Raw genomic sequence first — 26,878 nt, forward strand, 5'->3', positions numbered from 1 at the left:
CAGAACCTGGAAATATGAAGGCCTTGCATTTGCATGCAAGCATTTTTCTTTTTTCATCAGGTGCACTTTTTTTCTTACAGTAAGAAAGAAAAAAAATCATAAACCAAGTTGTTTTAGTTCTTCCCCAACAGCGTCACTTATCCTGCATCTATTGGAATTATTTATAATTAATGTCCTGTATTATGTTTTCAGTCCAGGTCTGCTGTCAGAGATGTTTCTTACAATTACAGATAGAAATATGAGAATTAGCAGCTGTTAGATATGCCTCTCTCTGAAGAGAAAAAGATGCCTGGTATTTCTTGAGAAAGGAAAGTTTCTGACTAGTTTTATGTTCCATAGAGACAGCAGAGTGGGTTGTCTAAGACATTGTCCTTCAACTAGACCCATCTGTTTACAAACCCACAGTTATTCTATGGAGACAGCTGATCCTTTCTGTCTTTAGCAGCAATATTTTTTACTCTCTTCTCATAATGATACAATGAAAAATTTCCAAGATAGTCACATAAATGTTAAACATTTGTTGCAATAGTTATTAAAAAAAATTTCCTGCTAGACCCAAAGGTATCAATACACAAGAAAAAGTATGCATGTTTATCTCATTCTCATCTCTCTCTTTAAGAAACATTAGAGAAACACTTTGTTTTTCCTGACAGCTTCTGGCATCTTGTCATACATTATGATGCAGTGTGCTGTAGAGAGGATACATTTATGTCCAGATGTATAGAAACTGTATGTGTCATAAGACCTTTTTGGTGTTATATCATGTATAAATGCAGACCTGTGTATGTGTCTTATGTTACGGAAAGGAGAAGAGTAATACGTATCTCCTGTTCCTGATTCATGGCCAACTCTGCCTCCTTGGCTAGTCATGCTAGGTTATGGGCTGTCTGCAGATTTGAAGAATGCTTGGACTAGAGAACAGGGATAATATCTGGGAGAACAGTTCAGGAATGGTGGTTAAAAGCAGATGTAGTTGCGTAATGATAGACTCTAATGTGAATTTAGATATGCCGTTTCTTTATTTTCTTTAGGTTTTAGCTATTTGTAAAATCTGAGATTTAATGGAACACTTGCTGTTAGTGTGGTTTATGGTTTTGTTGGAAGATGCATGCTGAAGCTGTATATAGTACTTTTAGACTATAAGCTCTACAGTGCATTTTTAAAAAACATACTTAAAATTACTCTATTGCAGTGAAAAATTGGAAATGTTCTGTGTTTCCTGGAATTGAATTAACACTACAGGGAAGGTAATCTTGTGTTATATTAGCCAGCACAAATTTTAAGATGCAGAACTCCATCTCCTTCTCTCAGATGGAATTATGAAGGTTAAAATTGAACGTAACTCTTAGCACACTATAGTGTTAACAACTGTGGACTAAGTTGCAATAACTGTAATGGAATTTTGGTGGAATAAACTTATAAGCTTCTAAATACTTTTTATCATTAACAAATTATTTTATCTTATAAAGTAGTTTTATAATGAACATTATTGTGGTTTAATTTTTACTGTCTATTTTGTTACTGCATTTTTAATTAACCCCCATTAGTAAAAAAAAAAAAAATTAGTAAAATAGCTACTCCAAAGGCTGAGATTTTTTTGTCTTTATTTTAGGCTGGTTGTGGTAGTATTTGAAAGATTTGCATTTTTTGCAAGTAATACAACAAATGTAATTTTTGTAAGTTCTGCTAAGAACAGGTCTGCATTCCAGAATAAAACTGGTTTTGCCAGAGAGTTAGTATTAGTCTGTAACTAATCAGCCACCCAAAGGAGCTACCTGATGATTGCTTTGATCAGAAGGATAGTAAATGTTTTTTTTTTTTCTTTTCCAGGAAAACAGATTTATTAAACAGTCGTAGCATACTGACAGTACAGCCCACTAATGTGAAGATATATGAAGATATTTTCACCTCTAGTCTTCTGTAAGCGCAAGTAAAGATCTACCAACTCAAATCTTTAGTACACATTTAAGCAGAGACTTGCATCTTTGAACATTTGTGTGGCATTTTTGAACGCTAATTGTGCAAGTGCATTTTCATTGTTAATGGCAGCAAACCTCCTGGCTGCTGACCACTGTCTGAGCTTTATTGTTATATTTAGTGATTTCACAAACACTCAATTTGTTGATGAAAAAGCTGGTAGTCTGTGGAAGTATCTCTGCAAAACAGGGATGATATAAAGAAACTGAGACACATACCGGTTTGTGAGTGATGCATTAAAATATAGGACAGATATGAATTAATCCAGTCCACTGTTTCTTGCCTTTCTCTCTGGTTAAAACTAGAATAGAAGACAAGGACAGGATGAAACTGTAGAAGCTGCACCCTTTTTTAAGCTTTTGGTTTCCTTTAAGGACACATTTATTTCCTCATGGACATGTTTTTTTGTTGTAGGCAATGTAATTAATTGTATAATGTAATCAGATATATTTTCATTCAGAGACTGTGGAAGAAGTTGTGTTGAGATCAACTAAGTACCTTAATTTGCCTGCTCTTATTTCAAGCCATTTGCATATGTACAAGTAGCAGAAATTCTGCTGGCTGTGTAGGTGAATTGCAGTACTAGTGGTTAGTAGAGATTATGCATCTATTCTTGCATATTTAGATTTGATCAATTCTCTGTAGTGCTCTTCACCTAAGAATGGTATTAATTTACTCATGATCTGAGTTCAGTGCACACCAAACCTATTTACTTAAGGTTGGTGTCTCTGCCAAAGAACACATTTCACTGGTTTTCTGCAAAAAGAATTAGGGTCTTCCTGGTTCTTCATTCAGTTTACAAGTGGTAGTCTTATGTTTTGTCAGTGTGATTTGAAAGCAGCCCATCTGAGAAAGCACTTTTGATGCTTTTTGATGCTGATTTCAAAAACAGTTTGCTTTTGAAATCAGCAAAAATGCTGTTTATAAAAGCCAACAACCACTTGTTTAGTGAGGTGTTTGCCTGGTAGTTTCTGCATTAAGCTTTCAATTTGCTCCTTCCTACAAATTGGGTCCAAAGCATCTGTTAACAACAACAAAAAAAAAAAAAGCATTTTTGGGGTGCAGCATAAAGATGCTGTTTTCCTTAATTATTTAGGAAGTATAGAGAATAAGGGATAGCATTTGTGATGGGGGGGAAAAGTGTTATCCTTAGCTGATTCATTTTACAGTTTGGGCTAGGTTAAATCTGTGTTAACAAAGCATGCTTTGAAAAAATTCATAAGGTGCTTAGTGCTGCAGACAGATTCTGGTTTTGTTTTGCAAATCCAAAACTAGCATAAAAAGCAGGCAAAGCTAACATTTGCAGTGGTCCCACATGTTGTCTGGTATATAAGCAGATGCATAATATGCCAGTATAGTCACCTGGAGCATACATATGCATAAAAAGTATTAGGGATGAATCATGAATCATGGAAATCAAATGCTTAGATTTAGCTTATCATTAAAAGGCAAAATTTTGATCAATGCGTGTGTATTCTCCTGGAAATAAACAACAGTATCAGCTCAGTGAATGTAGGTGTGCTCCCAACCTTCCCTAATTATCTGAATCAGCAATTTAAGATTCAGCTAATAAAGATGTCCAAATATTCAGATACCTGCTACCTGCTTCTACACATGGGTAACCCCAAAAAACATGTGCTTTTCAGTGGCAAAATCACTGGAGAAGAAAAGCCTTTTTTTATTTTGCTTAAGGTTTAAAACCTCCAGGGCAGTTAGAAACCCATGTTTTTCATTGAACTGTGTCTTTTTGAAATTCACAAGCTTGACATGTCATTGGCATGACGTGTTTCAGTCCGTTACACAGAAATGCCACATTACACTGTGTGACGTGACAGGCTGACAAAAAGGGACATGACGCACCAGCCCAATGGGATGTCAAGCCTGAGAAATTTAAGCCATGCTGTTTGCTTAGGGGAAAAAAAAAGGCGAGGGGGGGCACACTCCATGCTGATATCCAGTACTGTTGGATTTTACAGTTTCTAAAAGGTTTTCTTGGTTTAGTCAGGCCTCCCTCTTGTGTTTGATAATAACCCATGCAAATATAAGTTTCTGGAATTTTTTTTTTTTTTTTTTCCCTGTGGGACCACACAGTCTTGAGTTCCTCCATAATACTTGGCAAACCTTTGCAGAAATCGTGTATACTTGCAGCACTTATGATGTGGGGTTCTGAGTTATAGAAGTCCAAGGTACCACATTTGGGATTGCTACACGCGTAAACAAGAATTGTTCAAAGATCATGGTGATAACATGACATGCCCTAAGTCACAGTTCAAAATCTATGAAGATTTTAGGCTTCTAGAAGATGGTATAAAGTCCATCTGGGGCAGGACAAATGGAAGGGCAGAAGAGCTTAGAATTAAAAGATCGTTATAGACAATTTTTTCTCCTGAAAAAGGCTTTCCCTTGGTATTTGTTTCCTTTAAGTAGCAACAAAAGTATTTCAATAATCTCTAAAGAGTTTAAGAACAATATACTTAATTACTATGAGTAATTTCAGAGCTAATTAATGTGATAAATCTCTATAGTGAAGTATTCTTAGCTACTGATCAACATAAAATGAAATAGATTACAGTCAGTGCAAATGTATCTTCTAGTTAATTTTACATTTGGTGCGAAATGGTGAAAATGAGCACATAGACATATGCACACATTTTAGTTGTAGAAGTTGAATATTCTGAGTTGCATCATGTATATATGGTTTTAATGCAGTTGTTTACATGCAGACTTCAGCATGGATTTTTTTTTAATAGGTTGCAATAATGGGTTGAGTTAAAATAGTCAAATTTAAATGTAGTATTAAAAACCTGTCATGATTGTTTATCTGTAAAAAATAATAATTCATGGGTAAAAAGAGCAAGAACTAAATTGCTGTATACATTTTTGTTAGATTCTCTGCATTTTATGCATTGTAAAAATTTCACATAGATACAACAATCTAAAAAGAAATCTCTTCCTTCTGGGTTGCTAAACATATGGAATAAACTTTAACTACAAAAGCATAAATCAGATAAAATACACATGTGTAATGCTAGTGGGATGTGACCTTAAATGTGAGTCTGAACACTGCTCCTGTAATTCCTGGTGGTAAACAATATCCATCTACTTTCTCTCATCAATATGCTTGAAACTGATGAAAGAAGTTGGCCTATAAGTACAAATTCTCCTTTGTGGAAACTTTTTTCCTTTTCTGCAGATAGATTTTCCTGAATGATGACTGGTTTCAATTTATGTACAGTCTTTCCATTGACTTAGGTATGTTTTGGATTGCATCAAAAAATGTATTTTTCAAGCTGGAGAGATTCTGAGAATCTGGTTCTGCTTTAAATTACTGGTGTTGCTGGGAATCTTCTCCTCTTAAAATGTTCATAGCTTTAAAGACATGGATACAGTGCATGTATAATTGTCCACAGCAAGTGTCTCTGACTTCCCATACCTGTTTAGTCCTCTGTGTGCTGTCTGACAGGACATCTGAGATTGTACCCCATGGATGCCTGCATCAGATCTTGTTATGAAGTCTCAAGCTACCACCTGCATATGTAGTCTGCATGCTCTTAGAAATGGCCACAGTGAGAATAAGATCAGAGAAGGGTGCTTCCATATTAAACACTTTCCCACTTTCCCCACGGAATGGGGCAGGAACTTGGAGAAAATGGCAGAGGCAAACTGTGATGCAATACGCAGTGTGTTGCCAAGGCACAGCAGTGGATGGTATGGTATATAGATTGCATGTGCTTATGGCTATGTTGGTCTGTGGATGTGAACCAGATTAAAACTACTGGTTCTGTAAAACTGATGGCCAGCATTCTGGGAGGATGTAATCTTTGCACAAAAACTTGTATTCACAGATTTTGAGATTTGGAACTGTAATGTGTAAACCAGCATGAAATTTCTGCACAGAAATGTGTAGAAATGTAGTAGCAGAGTAGCAAGGGACTGGATAACCAGCACTATCTAAATTGTTTAGCTTGCTTCTTTGCTGCAAAGGGGTTTGAGTTTTGTAGCCACACTGCAGGTATATCACCAAAGTACCACCAAACTAAGGTTAGGAGCTCAGTTAAATTCTGTTTCTGCAGTTATTACTTCTGATTTAAAATGGCTATTAAGACTTGCCTGCACAGTCTTCTATTTTGGAGCAGTAGGTTTCAAAATTGAGATGAATGAATCACTTCAAATCTATTAGAATTACTGATTTTAAGACTTCATGCATGTGAGCTAGGAGCACCTAAGATACTCAGTTGAGAAATGTGAGAACTATGCAAGTCGCATATTTTCCAAAAGGAAGTAGTTACTCTGACATCACAGAATTTCTGAAGCTGGGCTTTTAAACATGTGACTGTTTTTATCCCGATCCAGCTCTACCAGTCTTGGCTCCTACATGTAGCTCAGCCTCTGAGCATGCATAATTAAGCTATTAGTATTTTATGAATTGAACTCTCTTTCTTGGGGAAGGGAGGGCTTCCTGAGTATGCTAAGCAGAGCAGAATTCATATGAATCATATGGTAGAATTACAGTACATCTACTTATGCCCTTGAACTTTATGATCTGCTGCAAAAGGCATGAGCATCTGTAAAGGTATGGAAGGGGTATGATCTGGGATCAGCGCTCAATATGTCAAACTTTAATTAAAGCTGAAGAAATGTAAGTTTGTAATGGAAACAAAGAAAAACACAGAACAAAACATGCTGGAAGCCAGGTCCCTGAGATATTCAGGACTCCTGCTTTGTGCATCTTGCCATCAGCTCCTAAAACACATATGCTAAAAGTTCTCCAGTGGGCACTTTTCCTTTAAATTTAATGTTGGCACATCTTCCTGAAGCACAGAAATTGTTTGAAACTATGAAGCCTCGTGATGCTGCTTTGGAGTTTTAGATCTAATGAATAGCACTTCTTTTGTGGCTAACAGTCTGGGTCAATGGAACAGCTAAAATGGTTAAAAAAAAAAGAAATAAGCAGATGAACTTGATAATTTGGTGTGGGGTTTTTTTATCATTTTAAATGAGGTCTGGGTGTTCTTTTATTGTAGGTTTGGGGTTTTTTTTTGTTTTGGTTTGGCTTTAGGGTTTTTGCTGTTTGTGTGTTTTAACCTATCTTGCTGTTACTGCTGAATAAAATTCATCACAGCTGCTTTGGAAGAAGCTGTGCTATTGTCAGGACTTTGATTTTAGCCATATCCTCTTTTATATCATATTTTGAAGCATAATTTATACTTTATTTTTATTTGGAGTATGACTTTTGGAACTATAATTTTAAATGATAAATGTCCTTGTGTCTGAAGGACTGATTTTTTTTTTTTTTTGTTTTTTTTTGTTTCAGCACCTTTAGCTTTGTTAGGTTTTATTTACACAACATTCACAGCTGCAGGTTGGGCAGAGAAGTAATTCAGAGCAGCCCTACTAAGAAGGACTTGGGGGTGTTGGTTGATGAAATACTAAACATGAGCTGGCTTCATTGTGCACTCGCAGCCCAGAAAACGTGTCCTGGGCCGCTTCAAAAGGAGCGTTAGCAGCAGGTCAAAGGAGGTGATCCTGCCCCTCTGCTCTGCTCTCGTGAGACCCCACATGCAGTATTGTGTGTAGTTCTGGTGTCTTCAATGTAATAAGGACATGGAACTGTTGGAACAAGTCGAGAGGAGGGCCATGAGGATGATCAGGGGACCGGAGCACCTCCCGTATGAAGACAGGCTGAGGAAGTTGGGGCTGTTCAGCCTGGAGAAGAGAAGGCTGCGTGGAGACCTCCTAGCAGCCTTCCAGTATCTGAAGGGGTTATACAAGGATGTGGGAGAAGGACTCTTTGTCAGGGACTGTAGTGATAGGACAGGTAATGGGTTTAAACTTAAAGAGGGGAAGTTCAGGTTAGATATAATGAAGAAGTTCTTTACTGCGAGGACGGTGAGGCAGTGGCACAGGATGCCCAAAGAAGTGGTGAAAACTCTATCCATGGCAGTGTTCAAGGCCAGGTTGGACTTACTTGGGTGACATGGTTAGTATGAGGTGTTCCTTCCCATGGCAGGCAGATTGGAACTAGATGATTTTGAGGTCCTTTCTGACACAAACCATTCTGTGATTCTGTGAACATTATGCATGTCTTTGCTCCTGTAATTTGCAGACTCAAGTGGTAATAAACATGCTCTTTGAGCTGGAGAAAGAAACTTAGAATTTATATCCTTATCCATATAACAGAGTGGCGCATGAACTGAGTGGTTGCAAATTCTACTTGAGTATATACAAGCATAAGAACTTTGAAAGTGCATGTATGATGGGCTTTGAGAACAGAAGTGACAAATGTAATAAATTTCTCTTAAAGAAAAGTGCTATCATTTCTGCTATTGCCTACATATGTTTTCAAGCGTGACTGTCTGAAGTGTTGTTGATAAGTTACATTGCACTGGTAATTCAGTTGCCCCTATGGGCATTCAAGAAAGGGTTAAATTCCACAAAGATTCTGTTCCTTTCTCCTGCTGATCCACACTGACTGGATACAGTCAAAGCAAGGTTGTTACAATGATACTAACTGTTGGACAAATAATTTTTTTTTTAATCGTTTTTTTTAGTTTTCTGTTCTCACCTGCTGTAAACTCTAATTGATGAAGTTGATGAGAGCACTGTGAAATACAGTGATAGAATTTTGCCTACTAAGTGATATTTGCTCTGTGTTTCTTTTGTTGGGATCCCCTCCTTTATTAGATGAGACTTTGTTTGGAAGTAAAAACCAAGCAAACACCTTTTTTGTATCATCATCTATGGTTTCATAACCTCAAACATTAACAACTGAATTCCTCTTGAACTCATAAACCAGGCTACCAACTGATGCTTCCTGCAGTTTAGCAGGGAAAAAACAATGGAACTGTCATAAGGTCAGAATTTCCTTCAGGAAAAGATCAGGTTGAAGGTTCCTCAGACTGCCTGGATGAACTTGCTTGGGTCTTCTGCTAGCTACCATGCCTGAAGGTAGGCTTGGGGTTAGGCAGCTACTGCCTGCATGTGCAACCTCACTCTGGTTGGGTTTAAAGTAGGGTTCACCTGAAACAAGTAATACTGATAAAATGTTCTACATCCAAGTGGTTGAGTTGTGACAGGTGAAAATAGGAATTATTTCACTTTCATTTGCCTGAAGCTTATGAATGTAAGAACACCAGATTAAATTCTTTTTGTGAATCCTCCACCTCCCATTTTGTTTTTTCAGTGAACAAAGACTGGAGGGTGTATTTTCTCTTGAATGTGTATAACTACCAACGGTGATAAAGTTTGATTCTTTAATTTGAATAGGCTCTTAAATTTATAATGAAATAGCAATGTTCGTGTGATATACGGAGAACAAATGCTATGTAGCTTGTGTGTACTAAAACTCTTATTCAACAGTAAAGTCCATGACTTTGATGATGTTCTGTTGTGTACAGTACAAAGATTTGCAAAAAATCATGCATTTCTTAGTATGTTTTGGAATTAAATATTTTTAAGAATACTGAAACTAAAATGTGGTCAGATAATTACAACTAGCCTTTGAAGCATTGCCAACCTTGATGTCATATTCTTAGGGCATGAATAGTTTTAGGAAGGAATCCAGGGACTTTTGTAGCTATTTACTAATGGCAAAAGAAAATTGAGAGATGGAAAACTGTAAATGCATAGCAAAATGTGTTTATATACTATTGTCATGGGCATCTTCTTTCTCTTAATATTTGCTTTATGGTTTCATATGCTCTGTATGATGATATGCTATGTGATTATTAACAGTGCCGATGTGCAAGGAATATCCAAGTTACCTGGTCCAGTTCGGTCATGATGTAGGTAGCAGTGTAAGGTATTTACAGTCCTTGCAAGGGAAAAATATTAAATGCAGACTGTTTCTCACTTTAGGTATGGGGTTGACTATGTTTTATTTCATAGTGAAAGGCGGTATCGGCCATAAGGTAACAGTAGTGGACCTGATCTTGATGTATGTTAATTGTAGCCTGTGCTAAGGTGCTATCTGCATGGGTAGCTCTGAGCTTTTCTGTCCAATGTAAAACTTCTTTTCTTTTTCTTTCTTTTCTCTCTTTTTTTTTTTTTTTTTTGTTGTTGTGCAAGTGTGGAAGGCAAAAAGCTCAGGCGATGACATTACTGTCACCTGCTTAAAACAGTATGAAGTTCTTCAAGAATCGGCATAATCTCCAGGGTTCACTGTTTTCCATGAAAGCATTTACTTCAGTCAAAATACTTCACGTTCTTCTCTACACAGACACTTCAAGAAAAGTTAAAAACATGCCATTTTAAAGGGGAACCTTACCTTTCTTTATAAACATTCATACTTTTAAGTAGACTGTACTGTTGTGGAATCAAATCATACATCTTATTAGGCACATATGGTTCACATGGAAGCTAAATAAACTGAGATGCTTCTAATAAAAGATGCAATTGAAATTGCTTTAGATTGGTGAACAGGCTTTTCTATTCACCTTCTTTATTTTTAATTCATTGTTTTTATCTTACGTCTTCCTCAATAACTGACCCTTTAAGTCTGTTTAAATTAAAACCAAAAAAGCCTCCTGTTTTGATTTTTTTTTTATGATTTTATTTTATTTTATATGTATGATTTGCTCTCTCAGAGCAAGGGGAAACAATCTTGCCCATCTGCTTGTAAAAGCATGATGAATCTTTTGAATATGCGAATGTAAGATCTGTTGTTCAAGATGTCATGTTTTTCCCTCTGTTGTTAGCTAGGAGACAACACGGAATACCCTGATTTACCTGTGTAATCCCAGTGTGTCTCAGGTGCCAGGATTTGCTGTTGAGATCAGCATGTCTCCTGTCAGAAATGGTTGGAGTGAGACAGGGACGGCATGACCACTGGGCGCAAAGAGCTGCAGAGGTCAGGTTTCAAGGACAGCCAGCATGGCAGTGATGTGGCGGTGACAAGTTGTCAAGTGAGCAAATATGAAAGTGGGGTTGGGAGGGAGGGAGAAAGAAAAAGTCTTGTCATTTCTGATGAAATATTCAGTGTAGCAGGTAGCAATGGACTGAATGGATTACACTCATGAGTTTGGTGATTGCTTTCTACAAATGGTGGAGAGCCGATTGCTCACAGTGGAGACCTGTTTGTTGGTTGAGAATACTGTTTACTAGCATGAGGATGTTCCACAAAAGAATGTTTGTCATGCATTGCCTAATTTAAATTTTTGATTAAGTATTACACTCTTGTTTATAACAGTGGCAACATCAGGCTTGGTTAAGACACCTTTTAGAGCCCTTAGCTGCTGCTAAGTCATTCATATAGATCCATGAGTTTCTATGGAGTGTGTTACATCTTAGAGAAATTTGGAAGGAAAACTGTAATAATGATGCCAGTTCTGACTGATCATAAATAATCATAATTAACAACTCTGCTGTGTAAATTTGTTGGTTTGTTTTCAGACACTCTTCGTTTTATTTTGAATTTTTCATATTGTATTGAATTGAAACACTTCTGTTTGTAGTTCTGTGGATTCCGCAGTATATGAGATAATAGCATACTTTATTTGTCCCTGAAACAGATCGCAGTAATATGGTGACTTTAATCTACTGGCATATTTGCAGAGTTCTTGATACCAGTTTTCTTCATGGTGAAAATATTCTACTACATGCACGTCATTCCTTGGATCAGGAATACTTTCACAAGCCTGCATATGTGTGCATGCACACTAATTCTGCATGTGTATGCAGAACAAATGCTAATTTAAGCTTGATTAGTATAATCTAATTAAGAATAAATTCTACAAGTGTATCATGATTCCCAGTGAAGTCCTTGAATAGCTTGTTATAATGTAAGGAAAAATGATGTATTTGTCTGTGGAAAGAATGCCTGCATATGCTTTTATGTCGAATTTAGCAGTCATAGTTCTTCTTTGTTAATGTGCACTTTCGTTCTTAAATAACGATCAAATGTTTTGCTGTGGATATATATGGAAAAATGCTTTAAATAGATGTTCTATATTAGATTTCTTCAGGATCTACTTTTAACTGCCATCAATTACCTTTTAACTATTCTTTACATGAGGGAGGAGCTGTATATTGACAAATAGTGATGCTGAAGGAGTTCTCTTTACTACCCCGCTCTCTTTTTTCTATCTAAACCAAGTTGATTATTTTTTAATTCCTCTGCAGCTGTTCAGGTTGTAGTTGTGGTAGTGGGGGGATAGAAGGAATGAAAACAGCCTAAATCCATAGTCAATAAGTCAGTGTTTAAAAAATGCATGGATATTACTTTTAGCAATATAAAAATATGCTTAGTTGCTTGAGAATGTAGATGGAAGAAGAAAAATTTCCTGAGGCAAAATGGTCTAGGAATAAAAGAAAATAAATTTAAATGAAAAGAGAAAATAAGTTTAAATGAAAACAAGGCTATGAGAATGTTTAATGATGCAATGCAGTTTTGTCTCATTAAAGAGCAATAGAGCTAAAAAGTAGCCTTTAGAATTTAAATATAAAAACAAATGCAAGAAAACAGACAGAAGTCAGTATGTACAGTGGATTAATAGCTCATATGGGGAGTCCATCAGCTGGGATCTTGCCTACCTGTTAAGCATCTGCATGTTTGCCACAGTAATGCTTGAGCTATGCTTCCAGCCAAATCACAGTGTCTATCTCTTTCTGTGAATTTTTGGCAGGGGATTCTCAGAGTTGTAAGCTGGCTTTCACACTGCCATGTCTCTTACTCCCTGCTGGTGCACACTGCAGGTGATATCATAAAGATATCAGACATTTCCTTCAGTTTCCCTCTCCAGAGATCCGTGTCTTCCAAGTGAGGAAAAAAAATAGTGGAACAGAAGTATCTAAGGTGGACTAAGCAAAAGCCCTCAAGAGACATATGTTGAAATCCAGCAGAAAAAAGATTCAATATTGATAATCTGGCAATGTGATTTTTTTTTTTTTTCCACAAAATAAACTTGGAATTTGAAGTGCCTGTGAAAGAGAATTGGAACTTTCATTTTTAAAATGCAGATTTCTAGTCTTTTCCTAGTTGAAGTTTCCTTGGAAATGTAAATTCGTGCTTCTCATGAATGGAAGACTTTTAAAGTTGCTCATTATGAAATATGAGAAAGAAGAATAGGAAAGAACTGATCTCCTGCTCCAGAGGACTGCCCATACCTGTTTGTGCCTCCTCTCTTTCACTCATTATTTAAGGCACCTTTTAACAATGCATGCGATTTTCTACAGTCCTTAAAAATTGTGAGAATTGCCTACTAGTTATGACTTTATAAAAAAACTATTTGGGTAATTTAGTTTTGCTGTAAGAAGCGCTGGAATTGATTTGTTTAAAATTTAACATTCTAAGCTTTTATATGCTCTCATTATGTACTGTGGGATGTGGTATTGTCTCTGGTCATTGTCTTGGAGAGTTAATGTGCTTCCAGTTTTGTTAGCTTGGTTCTTACTACTGGAATAATCAAGTATCTGAAATTGTTTAGACGTGAATTCCTGATGGTTCTTGTTGTTGCTTATCTTCACCTTGTGAAGGCTGCTTTCACAAGCTTCTTTTTCCATGAGTAAGTGATTAAGTGCCAGTCAGTATTGTCTTTAGGGCCACTTTGGAATTCAGTTTTCTGGAGGATGGCAAGCAATATTTTCTTTCATATGGGAATGAAAAGTTGCTGCAGTAATCTCATGTGTATTTCTTCTGTGCCTAATTCAAGCAAAAAATATCAGGAAAGACAAAAAACTATGTCTGTAGCCTGTTTACCGCTCTTTTTTACAAGCCATGAGTATTTTTCATATGTGATGTTCACCCAGTGACCACCTACAAGTCCTGTCTCGGATCTGTGTACATTGCACAGTGACTGCTCTGGCCTTTGTGTTAAGTGTGGCAGTGATTTTCTTCATTAGCTTCATAATTTCCTTACCTTAACTCTCCAATTTCATCAGGTATTTAAGCTATGCCTGCTTTTGGCTGTTTCGTTTAACTTCACTGAGGCCTGGTTGTTTTTTTTTTAATTATTATTTTTTTAATATGGCTAAGAAAAAAATCAGATGCCTCTTAGAAAATCTAAATATGTCTGTAGGGAATTTGGCAGACTGATCATTTGTCTATTGGGAATTTGGCAAAGCCACCATTTCACCAAATCCTGTTATTGTTCACTGAAATCTTGCTTGAATCATGTCTTATAGAAAAAAAGCCACATTGTAGGTGATGTGTTGTGCCAAATATGCTCTTGCCAAACTGGTTAAAAAATGTCTCTCATTGTCTGCACTGTAATGTATTCAGTAGTGTGTATTACTAATAGAATAAATGAAAAATGTATTTCTTTAACACTGTCATCTTTCTCTCTGACATGCATCTTGAGATGATTTGCAAATGCTCAGTTTTGTAAGTGGCTTACAGAGGGAAATCAGTTAGCCTCTAATATTATGCTGATACATGGCCAGTTGCTTGAACCCATTAATGAACTAATCACTGATACTCTAGCAAATGGTATTCTTGCTCTTGCATGCTGCCCATTTTATTTCAGGTAAAATCAACATTAAAAAAAGAGAATTTAAGTGGATTATGGTATTTTCCTGCCTTTTTTCCTATATGTACTTTGAGAAAAATTAGAAAGTTTGCTTCCAAAGCAGAATCTTTTGTGTCTCTTTTTCACGCTAAGACAAAGTTATTAAAATCTACTCTTTGCTTTTGGCTGACCACTGAAGCTAAATGACATCTTGTACATATAGAACAATCTTTTAAAACAATACACTTGTATTAAGCACAAGGTAATTTTTCTTTATTTCCCTTACTATCATCACCAATTATGAAAATACTTTTATGTAAGTACAGATTCTCTCTCCCTTATAATCATCTACCTCCTGCCCGATTCTTTAATTAATGACATAATTCAGTGTTCTGGACATCACAATCTCTTCCAGGGTAGTGAAATATGATCAGAGCTGCCTGGAATGTGTGTAATGGACCCCCCAAGTGAAGGTAGTGCCTCTGTGGTGTTTTCCTATGTGTAGGAAAAATACACTCTTAATCTAGATGATTTTCATTTTTAGATTAGAGAAAGAACAATGAAATCCCTACCCAGAGAGAAAGAACACACATAAAACTTCCTAGAAACAGAAAACACCCTGGTTATCCTTCTCTTAAAGTGCCCCAGAAATCTGCATCTTAATGCAGGGGTTGGTAGTGCGTACTACTGAAGAATGTGCTAGAGAACCCAATTAGCATGTGCCACACCTGTCATTTTTTCTTGTTTTGTTTTGTTTTGTGGGTTTATCTTGTGGGGGTTTTTTTGGTGGTTTTATGTTGGTTTTTTTTTTTGTTTTTTTTTTTTTTTTTTAGGAATTTGACAGGCCAGGACAGAGAGGTTTCAATGGCAAATCACTTACCAGCTGTTTTGTCTATCTTTGTCATGGTTTAACTGCAGCTGACAGCTAAACACCATACAGCCATTTGCTCACTCCCCACTCCTGGTGAGATGGAGAGAATCAGAAGACAGAAAATTCATGGGTTGAGATCAAAACAGTTTAGTAAGTAAAGCACCTACTTGCTGGTGGGGTGGGGTGGGAAGCAGAAAAGGCCTTGACTCCGTGTAAGAACTACTCAGGAATAACTAAAATATCCCTATATTATCAACACTGTTTCAGCACAAATGCAAATCATAGGCCCACCCTAGCTACTAGAGCAAATTAACTCTTCTCCAACCAAAACCAGCACATCACAATTTTACTTTTAAGGGTTTTGGCTTGTCTATTTAAATGTCAGAGGCAGGAGAGAAAGTGGTTATTGCTTTATTCCATAGATCTTGACAACCAGCAGGTAGAAACCCAGGTTAAAAAAACACAAAAGCCTAAAATCATCCAGCATTTCAGTGGAGTTTAGCTAAATCATGTGTTTTCCAGAGTGTAATTTTTCTTCTAGGTGGTAGAGATGTTTGCAGTAGAGGTCTACAATCATTTACAAAGCTCCCCTAAAAATCCCCCAGTCTGTTCTGTAGCTCTCCAAGTTTCAGTCTATTATACAGTGGCATTTTTCTATTGCTTGTATTGAGTGTGTAAATTCATACACTTCCTCAGTGAAAAGTCACTACAGACCATTGTGAAGCTCCTGGGATTTTGCATTAAGTGTGCCAAGGTACTTTGAATACTGTTTTAACTTCTTTTCCACAGGACATGCAAGATACACAGCTTGTGTTTAAATCACCTCTGCTTAAGGTAAATCTTTTCACTTGATTTCTGTATCGATGGGTTTGTTCTAATGCCAGATGATACAGATCTTACTCTAATTTACCATCATTCACTAATCTTAGTGTTTACTGTTGATGAAGGTGTAAAGATGAATGATCCTTAACAGCTCTTAAATAAATACACTGAGTCTGAAGAGAAGTATAGTCAGCTAATTTTAAAGTTGTAAGTAGGCCTGATGAGTTCCTCAGAAAATAGCTGTCTAAACTTATAAAAAATATACTGTATTTGTTTTTTCTTTTAGAGTTACTGTCTTGCTTTTCTACCTAAATATCTTCAATTTAACTTAACTGGTGAGAACAGAGAGAGACAGATTTCATTAAAATGGGAAGTTTATCAAACTTTCTCCTTTCCTCTTTTAAAATAGAAGCTGCATCTTGCCGTCACTGTGGTGAGGTGGGTATTATATTTCTGAGAGGGCAAAAAGACTTATGGCAAATGATTTCTCTCCATGCTGGAAAAAGGTTAGTGATATTTCACATGCTGCTTTGATTACTTTCTGGTATTTATAAAATGGGGATTTTTTTCTGTCTACTCTAGGTCTCTGAGCAGGTTTAGTTAAGCTCTGCTTTTACATCAGTACATAATTTGGATGAAGCAATTGCAGGTTTTGATTCCCATTTCATTTGAGTTCCTTGCCAAGTACTAAGTAGCTAGGGAATGGTTCTTATAAAATTATACATCGAAAGTAGTGCAAGAGCAATGGAAATATTAATGAACATGATTGTTTTGACACATAAGAATTAGAGCATGTTTAAATATTATACATAGTGTATGAACTGCTGACACAAAATGAGAAACATGAGATTTATTTCTAGCAAATATTGCTCAACTTTGAGTTCTTCTCAGATTTAAAGAAGTGAGTTTACTTAGATCAGCTTCTGTGGCGTTTTAAAGTCTCTCTATCGCAGATTCAAGGCAGCCAAAGAGAATGTGTATAAGGGTGGTTTGGTGAACTCCAAAGCCTTGTGATGTCTGAATTTTAAAAACCAGGTTAATCCACCCTAATTTGCAATACATTCCATTTGCATGTTGACAAAATGAAATTTACAGTTGCTTTTTTTGGCAGCATTCAAATTTACATTTGGCATATTCTATTTTTTTTGGCATAATATATACTTTTTGCTCTTTTGACCACTTTTTTTTTATGCAAATAACAGTAGAAATACAGTGCATTTGTCTGATGTCCTAAAATAAAATGTAGAATTTACAGGGTTATAAAACCATGGGTTAGAAAAGATTTAAAGGATCTTGAGCCAGGGCTATTTTCAGTTGTTTGTCTGGGAATGTGTGGGATTTGCAGGATGTTTTATGCTAAGAGCTTTTCAAAGTATTTGTTTACTAACAATGTCTGCTGTGTTTTTTCCATGTCTTATGTACTGTCCCTGTTTTAAATGGCTAGATATGAGCCTAACATTTTAATAGACAAATGTTTCCTCCTAGAAAGCGCTAAAATAGCAGTAGGAAAATAAAGATTACTTAAAGGATAACTTCATGAAATTATTAAAATTGACTAGTGAACACTTGACCTGCTTTTCAAATTACTATTATTTCTTTATAATACAGTTCATGCTAAAATATGATTATCAGTTCGCTCACATTTCCATGTATAGGCAAGTTGAAGCAGAAATAGCATCTCAGTCTACTGATGAGACTGATCTTCGATCAGACTGAAATGTATAAATTATTGGTCCATTTAGATCTCTATATTACAACAGAATGTAGTTAGCAAAGATACGGCATCATAATAGAACGTGGGCAAATAAATGACAAAAATACAACATTTCCTTATGAATTTTGTGATCTTTAGTATTTAAGTAAAAATTGCTCATCAAATATCTATTCCAAAGTCCACTAATTTCAAGCAATAGAGTGTCAGAATACAGACAACCTTACTCTAGTGATTGACATGCATGCAAGTTCTAGGTTCAAATGCTGGATGAAGTAGATCTGGCTCTGTCAGGATTGCACAGAGTTTTTTTTGCGTTGTCTTGGCTTTTGGTCTATTATTTCTCAATCTCATGTATCTGACATTCTGCGTGAGAATTTGTGCAGCCAATAGTTAAAATAAATTCATAATAGCTTGCTTTGGATTACCCAGGTGATTACTCAACCTTTAATAATTTGTTCAGCAGTCTTAAGGAATTGTCTTTGGAACCTTTCAAGGAGTCTGAAATTCAGCTTTCCTTGGCAGTATTTCACTTGAAGTAACTTGGGAAGAAAACCCTTAGTTTCCTTTATAAACTACATGCTTTGTCAGGTGAAGTTTATCAGTAGGTTCCACTGGAGAATGACTTAGGTGCTTAATTAACTTGCATGGATTATATTTTAGACTACACTCAATCTGTGTAGCAGATGCACGTACATCATGTGTTTATGGTCTTCATCAGTAGTTCCAATGAGAACTTGTTTGTTGAACTCCATGGCTTTAGCTAGCAGGCGCAAAGGCTGAGGAAGATGAAGGTATCTTGGCTGTTACTCTGAAGTAGGTACTTATCTGCACCCAGAAATGTTAAGTATTATTAATTCTGTAATTGAACAATAGTTGTTGGTATTATGCTGGGATAAATACTCTTGCAGATCTCCTAGTTTTCTTCTATTTGAGATGGATACTTTCTGTGGTTTTGTTTTCACAAGTTAGGTTGAAAAAGGGTATAATAACTATATGTATGTAGATGAGCTGTTTTCTCCTGCAAAGAACTTTGTTGCAGGAGAGTAGCTTGCTTCCTGCCGAAGGTGTAATCTACGCATATGAACTTACCTGTTGCGCTGCCTTTAGAGAATTGGTTCATTCTCTTGCTTGAGTCAGAACAGAGCTGGTGGTTTCATGATGAGTCTGTGTTGAGGCTGAAGTTGACCTCAGGACACTGTGCTTCAGGGCAACACATCTTCACAAATCAATGATCTGCTCCTTGTTGCCCCCCTTGGAGGTTGCTGATGACAGAGGACCATGGGCTCAAAGATGCAGCCAGAGGAAAGTCTGCTGGCAGCAAGGAAGTTTGCTGTTGAAAGCTGTTGGCCTGGTGTGTTTTCCCCATTTTTAATACAGCTGTAATCTGATTAGTATGTGGGATTTCTTTGACATCATCATGCTGTTGCTTAAAGGATATATTTTTCCCATTTGAAAAAGAAGTTATTTTTTTTATTTAATTAAAAATACCTCTCTCAACCACCCAAACAGAAAAGTACTATGACTCTTTTATGCGAAATATTGTGAAAATATTAATTCTTCTTTCTTTTGGTGTATTTCTCACTGCGGCATATGTATGCTGTTCGCAGAGGTTGATAGTTGCTTATTTTGTCATGTACGTACAAGGTAGCCATAGGCACTGACATTAAGCATAAAGCTGTTTTGGCTTTTGTTTAGATTCTTTTTTATTAAAAAAAGAAAACCACAACAAAAACCAACCAACCAACCCTGTTTATTTTCAGATTGGTTTTAGCTATTTACTGTTTTGCCTCAGATGATATTTTGGTGCTCTTTTTCTGTCTGCTGTTGCTCCTGATGGTTTGGTGTTTATTGGAACGCAGGAATCATGGTGAGGATATGAGGATATTGATCTGTGTTGTTCCTTTTTTTTTTTTTTTCTTTCTTTCACATGGTCATTTAGATTGAGCCATCCGCTTGCCTAACAGTGGGAATGCTGAAGAAAGACATTTTCTTTCAGGCTTACGTATTAATTGTACTTTCAGATAGAGGTTATTCATTTCAAAATACGAAGATTGAACTATGATTCCATCACATTATATAAAAAATCATGAAAAATAAATTATGTGCTCAAAAATATTTTCTTTGATGTTGTTTCTTTGCCACTGCTCTACTATTGATTGAAACTGTGGCATATGGAGTGCATCTTTTCTGTAACCACTGCTGCAAGTGGGCACGAAAAAGGACTACCTTTATTCTACTAATTTTCTCACAGTTAATATATATATATATAAAAAAAAAAGCTCTGATACACGTGCTCTATCCAAATACTTTGCAGGATGGTTTTGTAGCGTTGTTATGTTGTTGCTATGTGTTGTTGATTAGGAAAGGAAGGCACAGTGAGTCCATACAAGAATGTAAATAGAACCTACATAAAGTGACTACTGGTCCCTCCCACTTTAGCTATCTGATTTTTATTTTTTTTTTTTTTTAAGCAGAATTTATGCATTTAAAAGAAATCCTTAAGGCTTCAAAGTCTGAAACCAAATGGGAATAAAATATGTTGTTCCCACTCTGACAGAATGATTAAGTGGGAATATAACGAAGGTGCTAGATGGTGTTGTGAATGTGATTTGGCCTGATCTCCATCATATTCACAGATTTTTTTTTTTTTGGTATTTTGTTTTATTTTATTTTATATCTTAATTTTATGTTATGTTATATGTTATAATCACTGTGGAAGGCACAATCACCTTTGAGTGCAAAGGGAGGAAGTTTACTACTGATAAACTCAACAGGTTCATCTGTTCAACAGCATAGAGTCATAATGGGGACTTGAGCAGGTTCACTAGAGTGGTGCTGCAGGTGAGTTTGGTGTTACTGAAAAAGCGGTGGAGTCGACAGGGCATAAGTTGCTCTTCAAGATACTCCTGACTTCTTTCTCCTCTAGGCTGGAGCACAGTCGGTTCCTGGGTTCCTTCAAGAGTCTGGGGATGGGAGATCTCTGTTACCAGGTTCTAGACGCTGACTTTGAGCAACACGGTTCTCCTGTGAGGAGAAAAGTTTTTGGCTGTAGAGAAAATCTGTGCAGTCTGGCAAATGAGATACCTAGGATTTGATTAGCATGAATATCATTAATGCTGTTAATTTAAATCCTTCAGTAGCTTTGCTGCTGAAGAACATGTGTAAATCTGATTCACATTTGTTTTCTAGTAACCTGTATCTTTCTAACCTGTTTACTGCCTCATTCTTTCCCAGTGAAAAACTGTAGTTAAATTCTTGCCCTGTGCTTAGGAAGACTTCTTGGCATGCACTATGGCTCACTTTCAATTTTTGTTCTTTGTAACTTTTTAGCCTTCTAGCATAATGTCTCAAACTGTAGATTCCCTTCTGATGTCTCCAGCGGAAAAGGCTGGGAAAAGATGTCTGAAACTCCATTACTGCAAGTACTTCTGCTTGTAGTTACTTCTACAAGTAATCCCTTTGAAATCAATAGGGAATATTCCCAGTAGTAAAGTTAAATAGTCTGAAATGTCTTGCAGAATAAAGCCTAAGGCTGGGAAACATTACAGAATGTTGCATGACTTCATTACAAAGGGCATCACCACAAAAAAGAAACCCTGTCTTAAATAACCACTAATGAATTTAATACAGTAAGGAGTTTTATAAACTATATGATTTTCTAATTGCTCTTTATATATGATATCTTTTTGTTGTTGTTAAAACGTCAACATAAATATTCCAGTTTTGAAATAATGCTTGTTTCAAGACCACTTATACATGAGAATATCAAAACTGATCTTTGATATGTTCTGTGTGATATTTCCTACCCTTACTTAGTCTCTTCCATTACTGTTTCCTATCCACCCATACTACCTAATTCAGCTCCACTTATGAAAATTCCTTCCCAACCTAATTAACAGCCAGCTGTTCCTAGTGGGTGTGTAGCTATGCTGTCCAATGGTATTTTTTTTTTTTTTAATTAAATAAGTGGCAGAGAAGTGTGTGTTTTTTTTAAACCAAACAATGAAGTAAATAAGTACACTTTGAAAAGCAGCTCTGAGTCAGGACTTCAGTAAATCACAGTTTAATCAGCAAGACCAAGTTACGTTTGGAAGCACATTTGTAAACTTCAGTAAAAACTGCTCCCATATATCTGAAGTTAGGATTTTGGCCTGCCTTTTTATAGCAACAGTACATTTTTAATGTACTTTCTTCTTTTGACAACATAAATTTTCAGTAGCCACAACTTTTGGTCTAAATTGTTCTCTTGAGTATTTAGCAGGCTTCCTGTGCTGCTGGGGAAGAAAAATTAGGCCCAGATTATTCATTAATTTATGTGAAATCTTAAGATGAAAATAAAAAAATCTTTTTACAAATCCTCAAAGGCTGAAACATGACTCAGTATAAGTGTCCATATGTAGAGAATGGAGCCTGCAGAGTATGGCTGAAAATACCTTTTTGCCCAGAAAATACTGCTGCAAAGTCCTGATTCCTAGCTGATGAAATTCTTAGCTGCACCAGCTTGCAGTTTGTGTTCAAGAGGCCACATGTTTTCATTATACAGCTATGAAGGAAACTGGAGGATCTGTAAAGTATAAAGGAAAAAAGTTTTACTGTTATAGAACTTTTTCTGTAGTAATCTCTGTAGTGCATAGTCGACAGCCTATAGAAATATATTACAAAACTGAGGTGGCAGATATGTATGAATACCATTAAATACAATTTTATAATGAAAATTTTGTCTTATGAAGGTGAAACTTTTAGATCATATTAGAATTCTAAATTTTTTATGCATAGCAATCAAATGACCTCTCTATATTGCCACATAAAGTATAGATTTAAAGTTAAATGATCCAGTCAGTCATTTAGCATTATCTTAGGGTCATCTTTTGCCAATAACTACAGATGTTTACATATGATTTTCTTGTTTCTGTGTTTGTATTATTTACATTTTAAGAATTGAAGGAAGAATGACACTTTTTAAAACTGTTTTTAATAGCCTTTGTTTATTGTTAATACCTAGTGTTCCGGGCTCTTGCTCTAATGATTTTTTTCACACTGCATTGATAATTAAATTCATTCATTTTCCTGGCTGCACAATTCTTTTAAATAAAAAGTTATGGGTAATAATACCTATTATGTTGAAAGTACAAAGGAGAAAAGGGCAGATCCACAGCTTTTAGTTCAAGGAGAGCCAATGGATTTTCCAAGTTACAGGTTTAAATAAAATCAGAAATCTTGAATCCTTCAATCTACAATATAGTAACGGTAGTGCAGATTGAAGGTGTAACGTTTTGTTTTTCTCAAGCTTTTGTGCATGCAATATTTTTTCCAATAAAACAGGAGCTGAGGGTATGCGATGTGTGATCCGTTTAAGGGTATTTATTCATAGTAATTTTAGTGTTGGTCCTCTTAGATGACTGGAAACTATTTGCATGTTGCTACCTCCTAACATATACATGGTAGCGATTAACCTTTTCACACCCCTTCCACTCCCTACCCCTTAAAGTGATTTAATGTCAGTAAATAGGGGAAAACATTGTGAACATATGACACTTTGGTAAAATAAGATGCATACAGCAAAAAATTTATTCTGAGATTATTTATTTGCTAATACAGCCTCTGCAATTTTTATCTATTTCATGATATTTTAGGTTTTGCAATTTTAAAATTATGTAAAAGGGATATAATTGCTAATAGATATTCTTAGCCTCATATTTATTTTTTGTCATGTTTACAGACCTCCAGAAGAAAAAACATTCTGTCCATTTAGCCAAATACATGTTTTAATTGTATTTTGAAAAAAAGTCAGTGTAAAAGAGTAAGAATTGATATAATTTGAAATAGATAATAATCTCATTTTGTAAAACTTGTTTTGTAAGCTGGAATATCACCAGTTTGCAAAGGCAATTCACAGAAAGTGTAATTTTGAAATAGTGATAAATAAAGAGTTTGCATGAAAAGTGGGAGAAATCTAGATCAATTTGTAGCTATTACTTTTCAGCATCTCAGCTCTGGCTTAGGAATTCTTTTGGACTCAGTTTAGTGGAATTTTCTTGATTCTTATCTGCCCCGAGTACATGATTTTTGAAAGGGTGAGAATCTCTTCCTCTGAAGTAGTTCTTTTTTTTAATACTGAGGTAAAATTTTCCTTCTGCTTTTCCCACTCTGTCCCTCTACCTTTTGCATTTTATTTCTGCTTCTTTTCTTGATAGATTCTTGGGGTACATGAATTCTGTTTAAGGTTATCAGGGCTGGTAGAGTCATTGGAGTAGAGTATTGAGGAGCCTTTTGGAGTTTTGTCATTAAAAGCCTGTTTGGAGTTCTTTCTTTCTACCTGTATTCTTGCAGGTGTATGGAGGGTATGAATGATAACAGAACCACAGGTCTCCATCCTGCTTTCTTCAGCTGTTGGAGGGCTGATGATACAACCTTCTCCCCATGCTTTGTTCCATCACCAACCACTATATGTTCAATATTGATGATGAAAGTGTGCTCTGGTGGAATACTGCTACCCAGCCATCTCATTTTGCAATGATATAATAAGAATACAGTGTCCCAAGTAGAGAGTTCAGATTTAAAGTTTTCATTATTTCAGGGCTTGAAAATGCTTTATTCCTGACACTTATTTAAAATATATCTACTACCTGTATTATCTTTAGTAATTCTCATCAAGCATCTAGTAACATTTCATACGTATCTTTAATTACTGTGGATGATTCTGTCTTGGGTATTCTTATTTCTCAAACTTGTTAAGAACAAATGAATAACTTAAAGGAGATCTGAGCAATAATCACTGATCCCCAAGCTGAACACCACAAGGCCTGTACCAGTGTCAAGTGCCAACACTGATGTATTTGAAAAGGCAAAGACTGAGATGCCAAATCAGACACTTCTGAACTAAGGAACAGGATACCTGTATGTTCTCCCTACTGTCTAAGGTCCATCACAGAGATAGTCATGAGGGAGGCCAGAGAACCTTTTTAACTCATCTGCTCACACGTTCTGCTATTATGAGCTCCTGTCTCAATTATTTCTGCTAGACATACCTGAGTGTTTCTTTCAGAGATAAAGACAAGGGTGTTACATCTAGCTCTTGCTTCTGCTCATATGTTGGTGTAGATAATGAACTCCCAGATGCTGAATCTGAGTTTGTCTGAAGTTGTTAGTCAAATCCTATAGGAGTACTGAAAGCATCCCTCATGGAAGTCTGGAATCAAAGTAGGTTTGAATCAGCACCATCAGGTTGGATGCATAGTTCCTGTTTGGTCTGACTTCTAATGAAAAGCATATGAATTAAAGAGAGTCAATCAGAAAGGGAAAGGGCAAATAAGAGGAGCTTGTCTAACAACCACTTTAGAATCAAAACCAGAAAGAAGAATTTAAGCTAATTTTTAATAAACATATTGCAGTGGAACTCCAATTGTTAAGTAGTCTGATATTGAACAATTCTGTTAATAATGGCAAAAAAACTTTTCTAAATGATATGTTGCAAATGAGTGAACTGTAGTGAATGTCTTCTTGAAACTCTAGGGGGATTTGGACCTCTTGGGTAATTCTGACAGGGAATGTGACCTCTTTATCCCAAAAGACTTACCATCTCATCACAATTCTGAGCATCCTTGAGGTTTGGCTGACATTTCTATATGAACAGTTTAATTTTGTAATTTCCTGTTGCGCTTAGAAGACTGAGAAAGCTGAAAATTGGAGGTGATTTTATTACTGATTTCCTTAGTCTTCCTAGTGGCTGCAATTGGTACACACTGTATGGGGTAATTGTCCTGGGAATTTCCTTAATGATGACTTACAAGAAAGTGATCTTATTGTACAAAGTTGCTAACAAGTGAGGAAAAGTGGGCATATGTGAGAGGTGTCTGCTGGATTCTGAAGCGTAATCCATGTTCCTCTAATGAGCTGCTGCGATCAGCCTAATGTGGAGGGCAAACTTGTATCTAGAGCATGTGTGTGTGTATGTGTATGTATATATATATATATGCTTGTTTCAAACTGTAGTTTACTACCTTTTATGGAATTATTAACGCTTTTAATACAATATCCAAGCCCCTGTTAGTGAACCTTTTGATTCTTGTGAAAAGAATCAAAACCTCTTGTGGGGAGGTGTGAATTCTTCTCTGCACCTTTTCCTATAAATAGGACTCATACAGTTTGTAAAGCTTGTCTGATCTAAAACCATGGCATCTTATTATGAAATATGAGGAAATCTTTATCTGCTCACTTGATCCATAGAGAAGAGAGGGAGGGAGAAACAGCATGGAACAATTAAATGTTGCTGCCTTCTCTGGAAGGTGAGAACCAGTTATTCATCTCCTCCTGCAGCATATACGTAGGTGGGAAAGGCTTACTGCAGTAGCTGAAGGTCTCTTTTATCACCTGCAATTTTTTTCATAGAAGGAGCTTGGGTTGCCATTGGATTCTTCCCCACTTACATAGTTAAAGGTCTTTTTGAAGTCTCACATTGGCTCCTACTGAGGGGAAAAGCTAGGGGACCTCTAAGTGTCTTGTGCAATAAGCCCCGCCTGTGCAGCATTGTTGTAGATGCTGTTCTGCAGCCTTAGCTTTCCTCTCATCCTGTGGGACATGCCCTGCCTTGTAGGGTGATTTCTGTCTAGAAACAGTAAGTTCCTTAAACAAAAAGAAGTCTATTCCCACTTGCAGGGTTCATAAAATTGGAAGTACCAGGACTGTATATCTCACTGTTGTGGATATTCTTTAAAAACCCTAAGTTTGCTTTGCAGAAATGTGTGGAGATTTAAAGAAAAAAGAAATGCTGGAGAATCCTTTGAGGATTTCACATAACTCAGTACATTTTCCAGGCTGCATTATGATTTATGGCACAACATATTTATGAAAACCCAATTTTGATATTCAGTGTTGTGTCTGTCCTAATAGCTAGTTATTTTCCTGGCTTCCTCAACAGAGAGAACTAAGAAACAAGAAGAAATTATCTAATTGGTGGTAAAAATCACAGTGTAGTCTTACTTAAGAGGAGAGAATTACTGCAAGTCTTGTTTCTTGGATGAACGAGTTTTGTCGACTATCTTATTTTTGTAC

The 26,878-nt window shown here is 36.2% G+C and overlaps 1 long non-coding RNA gene across 2 annotated transcripts in view; it reads left to right on the plus strand.

Annotated features, from left to right (window-relative positions):
• The window catches only part of LOC136004615 (uncharacterized), a 232,861-nt gene that overhangs the window by 117,766 nt on the left and 88,217 nt on the right, over positions 1–26,878 (plus strand). The window contains exon 5 of one of the 2 annotated variants that reach the window (XR_010608554.1): positions 1,831–1,920. This is a non-coding gene — a long non-coding RNA (uncharacterized LOC136004615). Of the gene's footprint in view, positions 1–1,830; positions 2,182–26,878 lie in introns of those variants that run through there. The other variant, XR_010608553.1, reaches the window with a different exon arrangement.

The sequence above is a fragment of the Lathamus discolor genome, chromosome Z, assembly GCF_037157495.1.
Source record: "Lathamus discolor isolate bLatDis1 chromosome Z, bLatDis1.hap1, whole genome shotgun sequence".
NCBI lineage: Eukaryota > Metazoa > Chordata > Aves > Psittaciformes > Psittacidae > Lathamus > Lathamus discolor.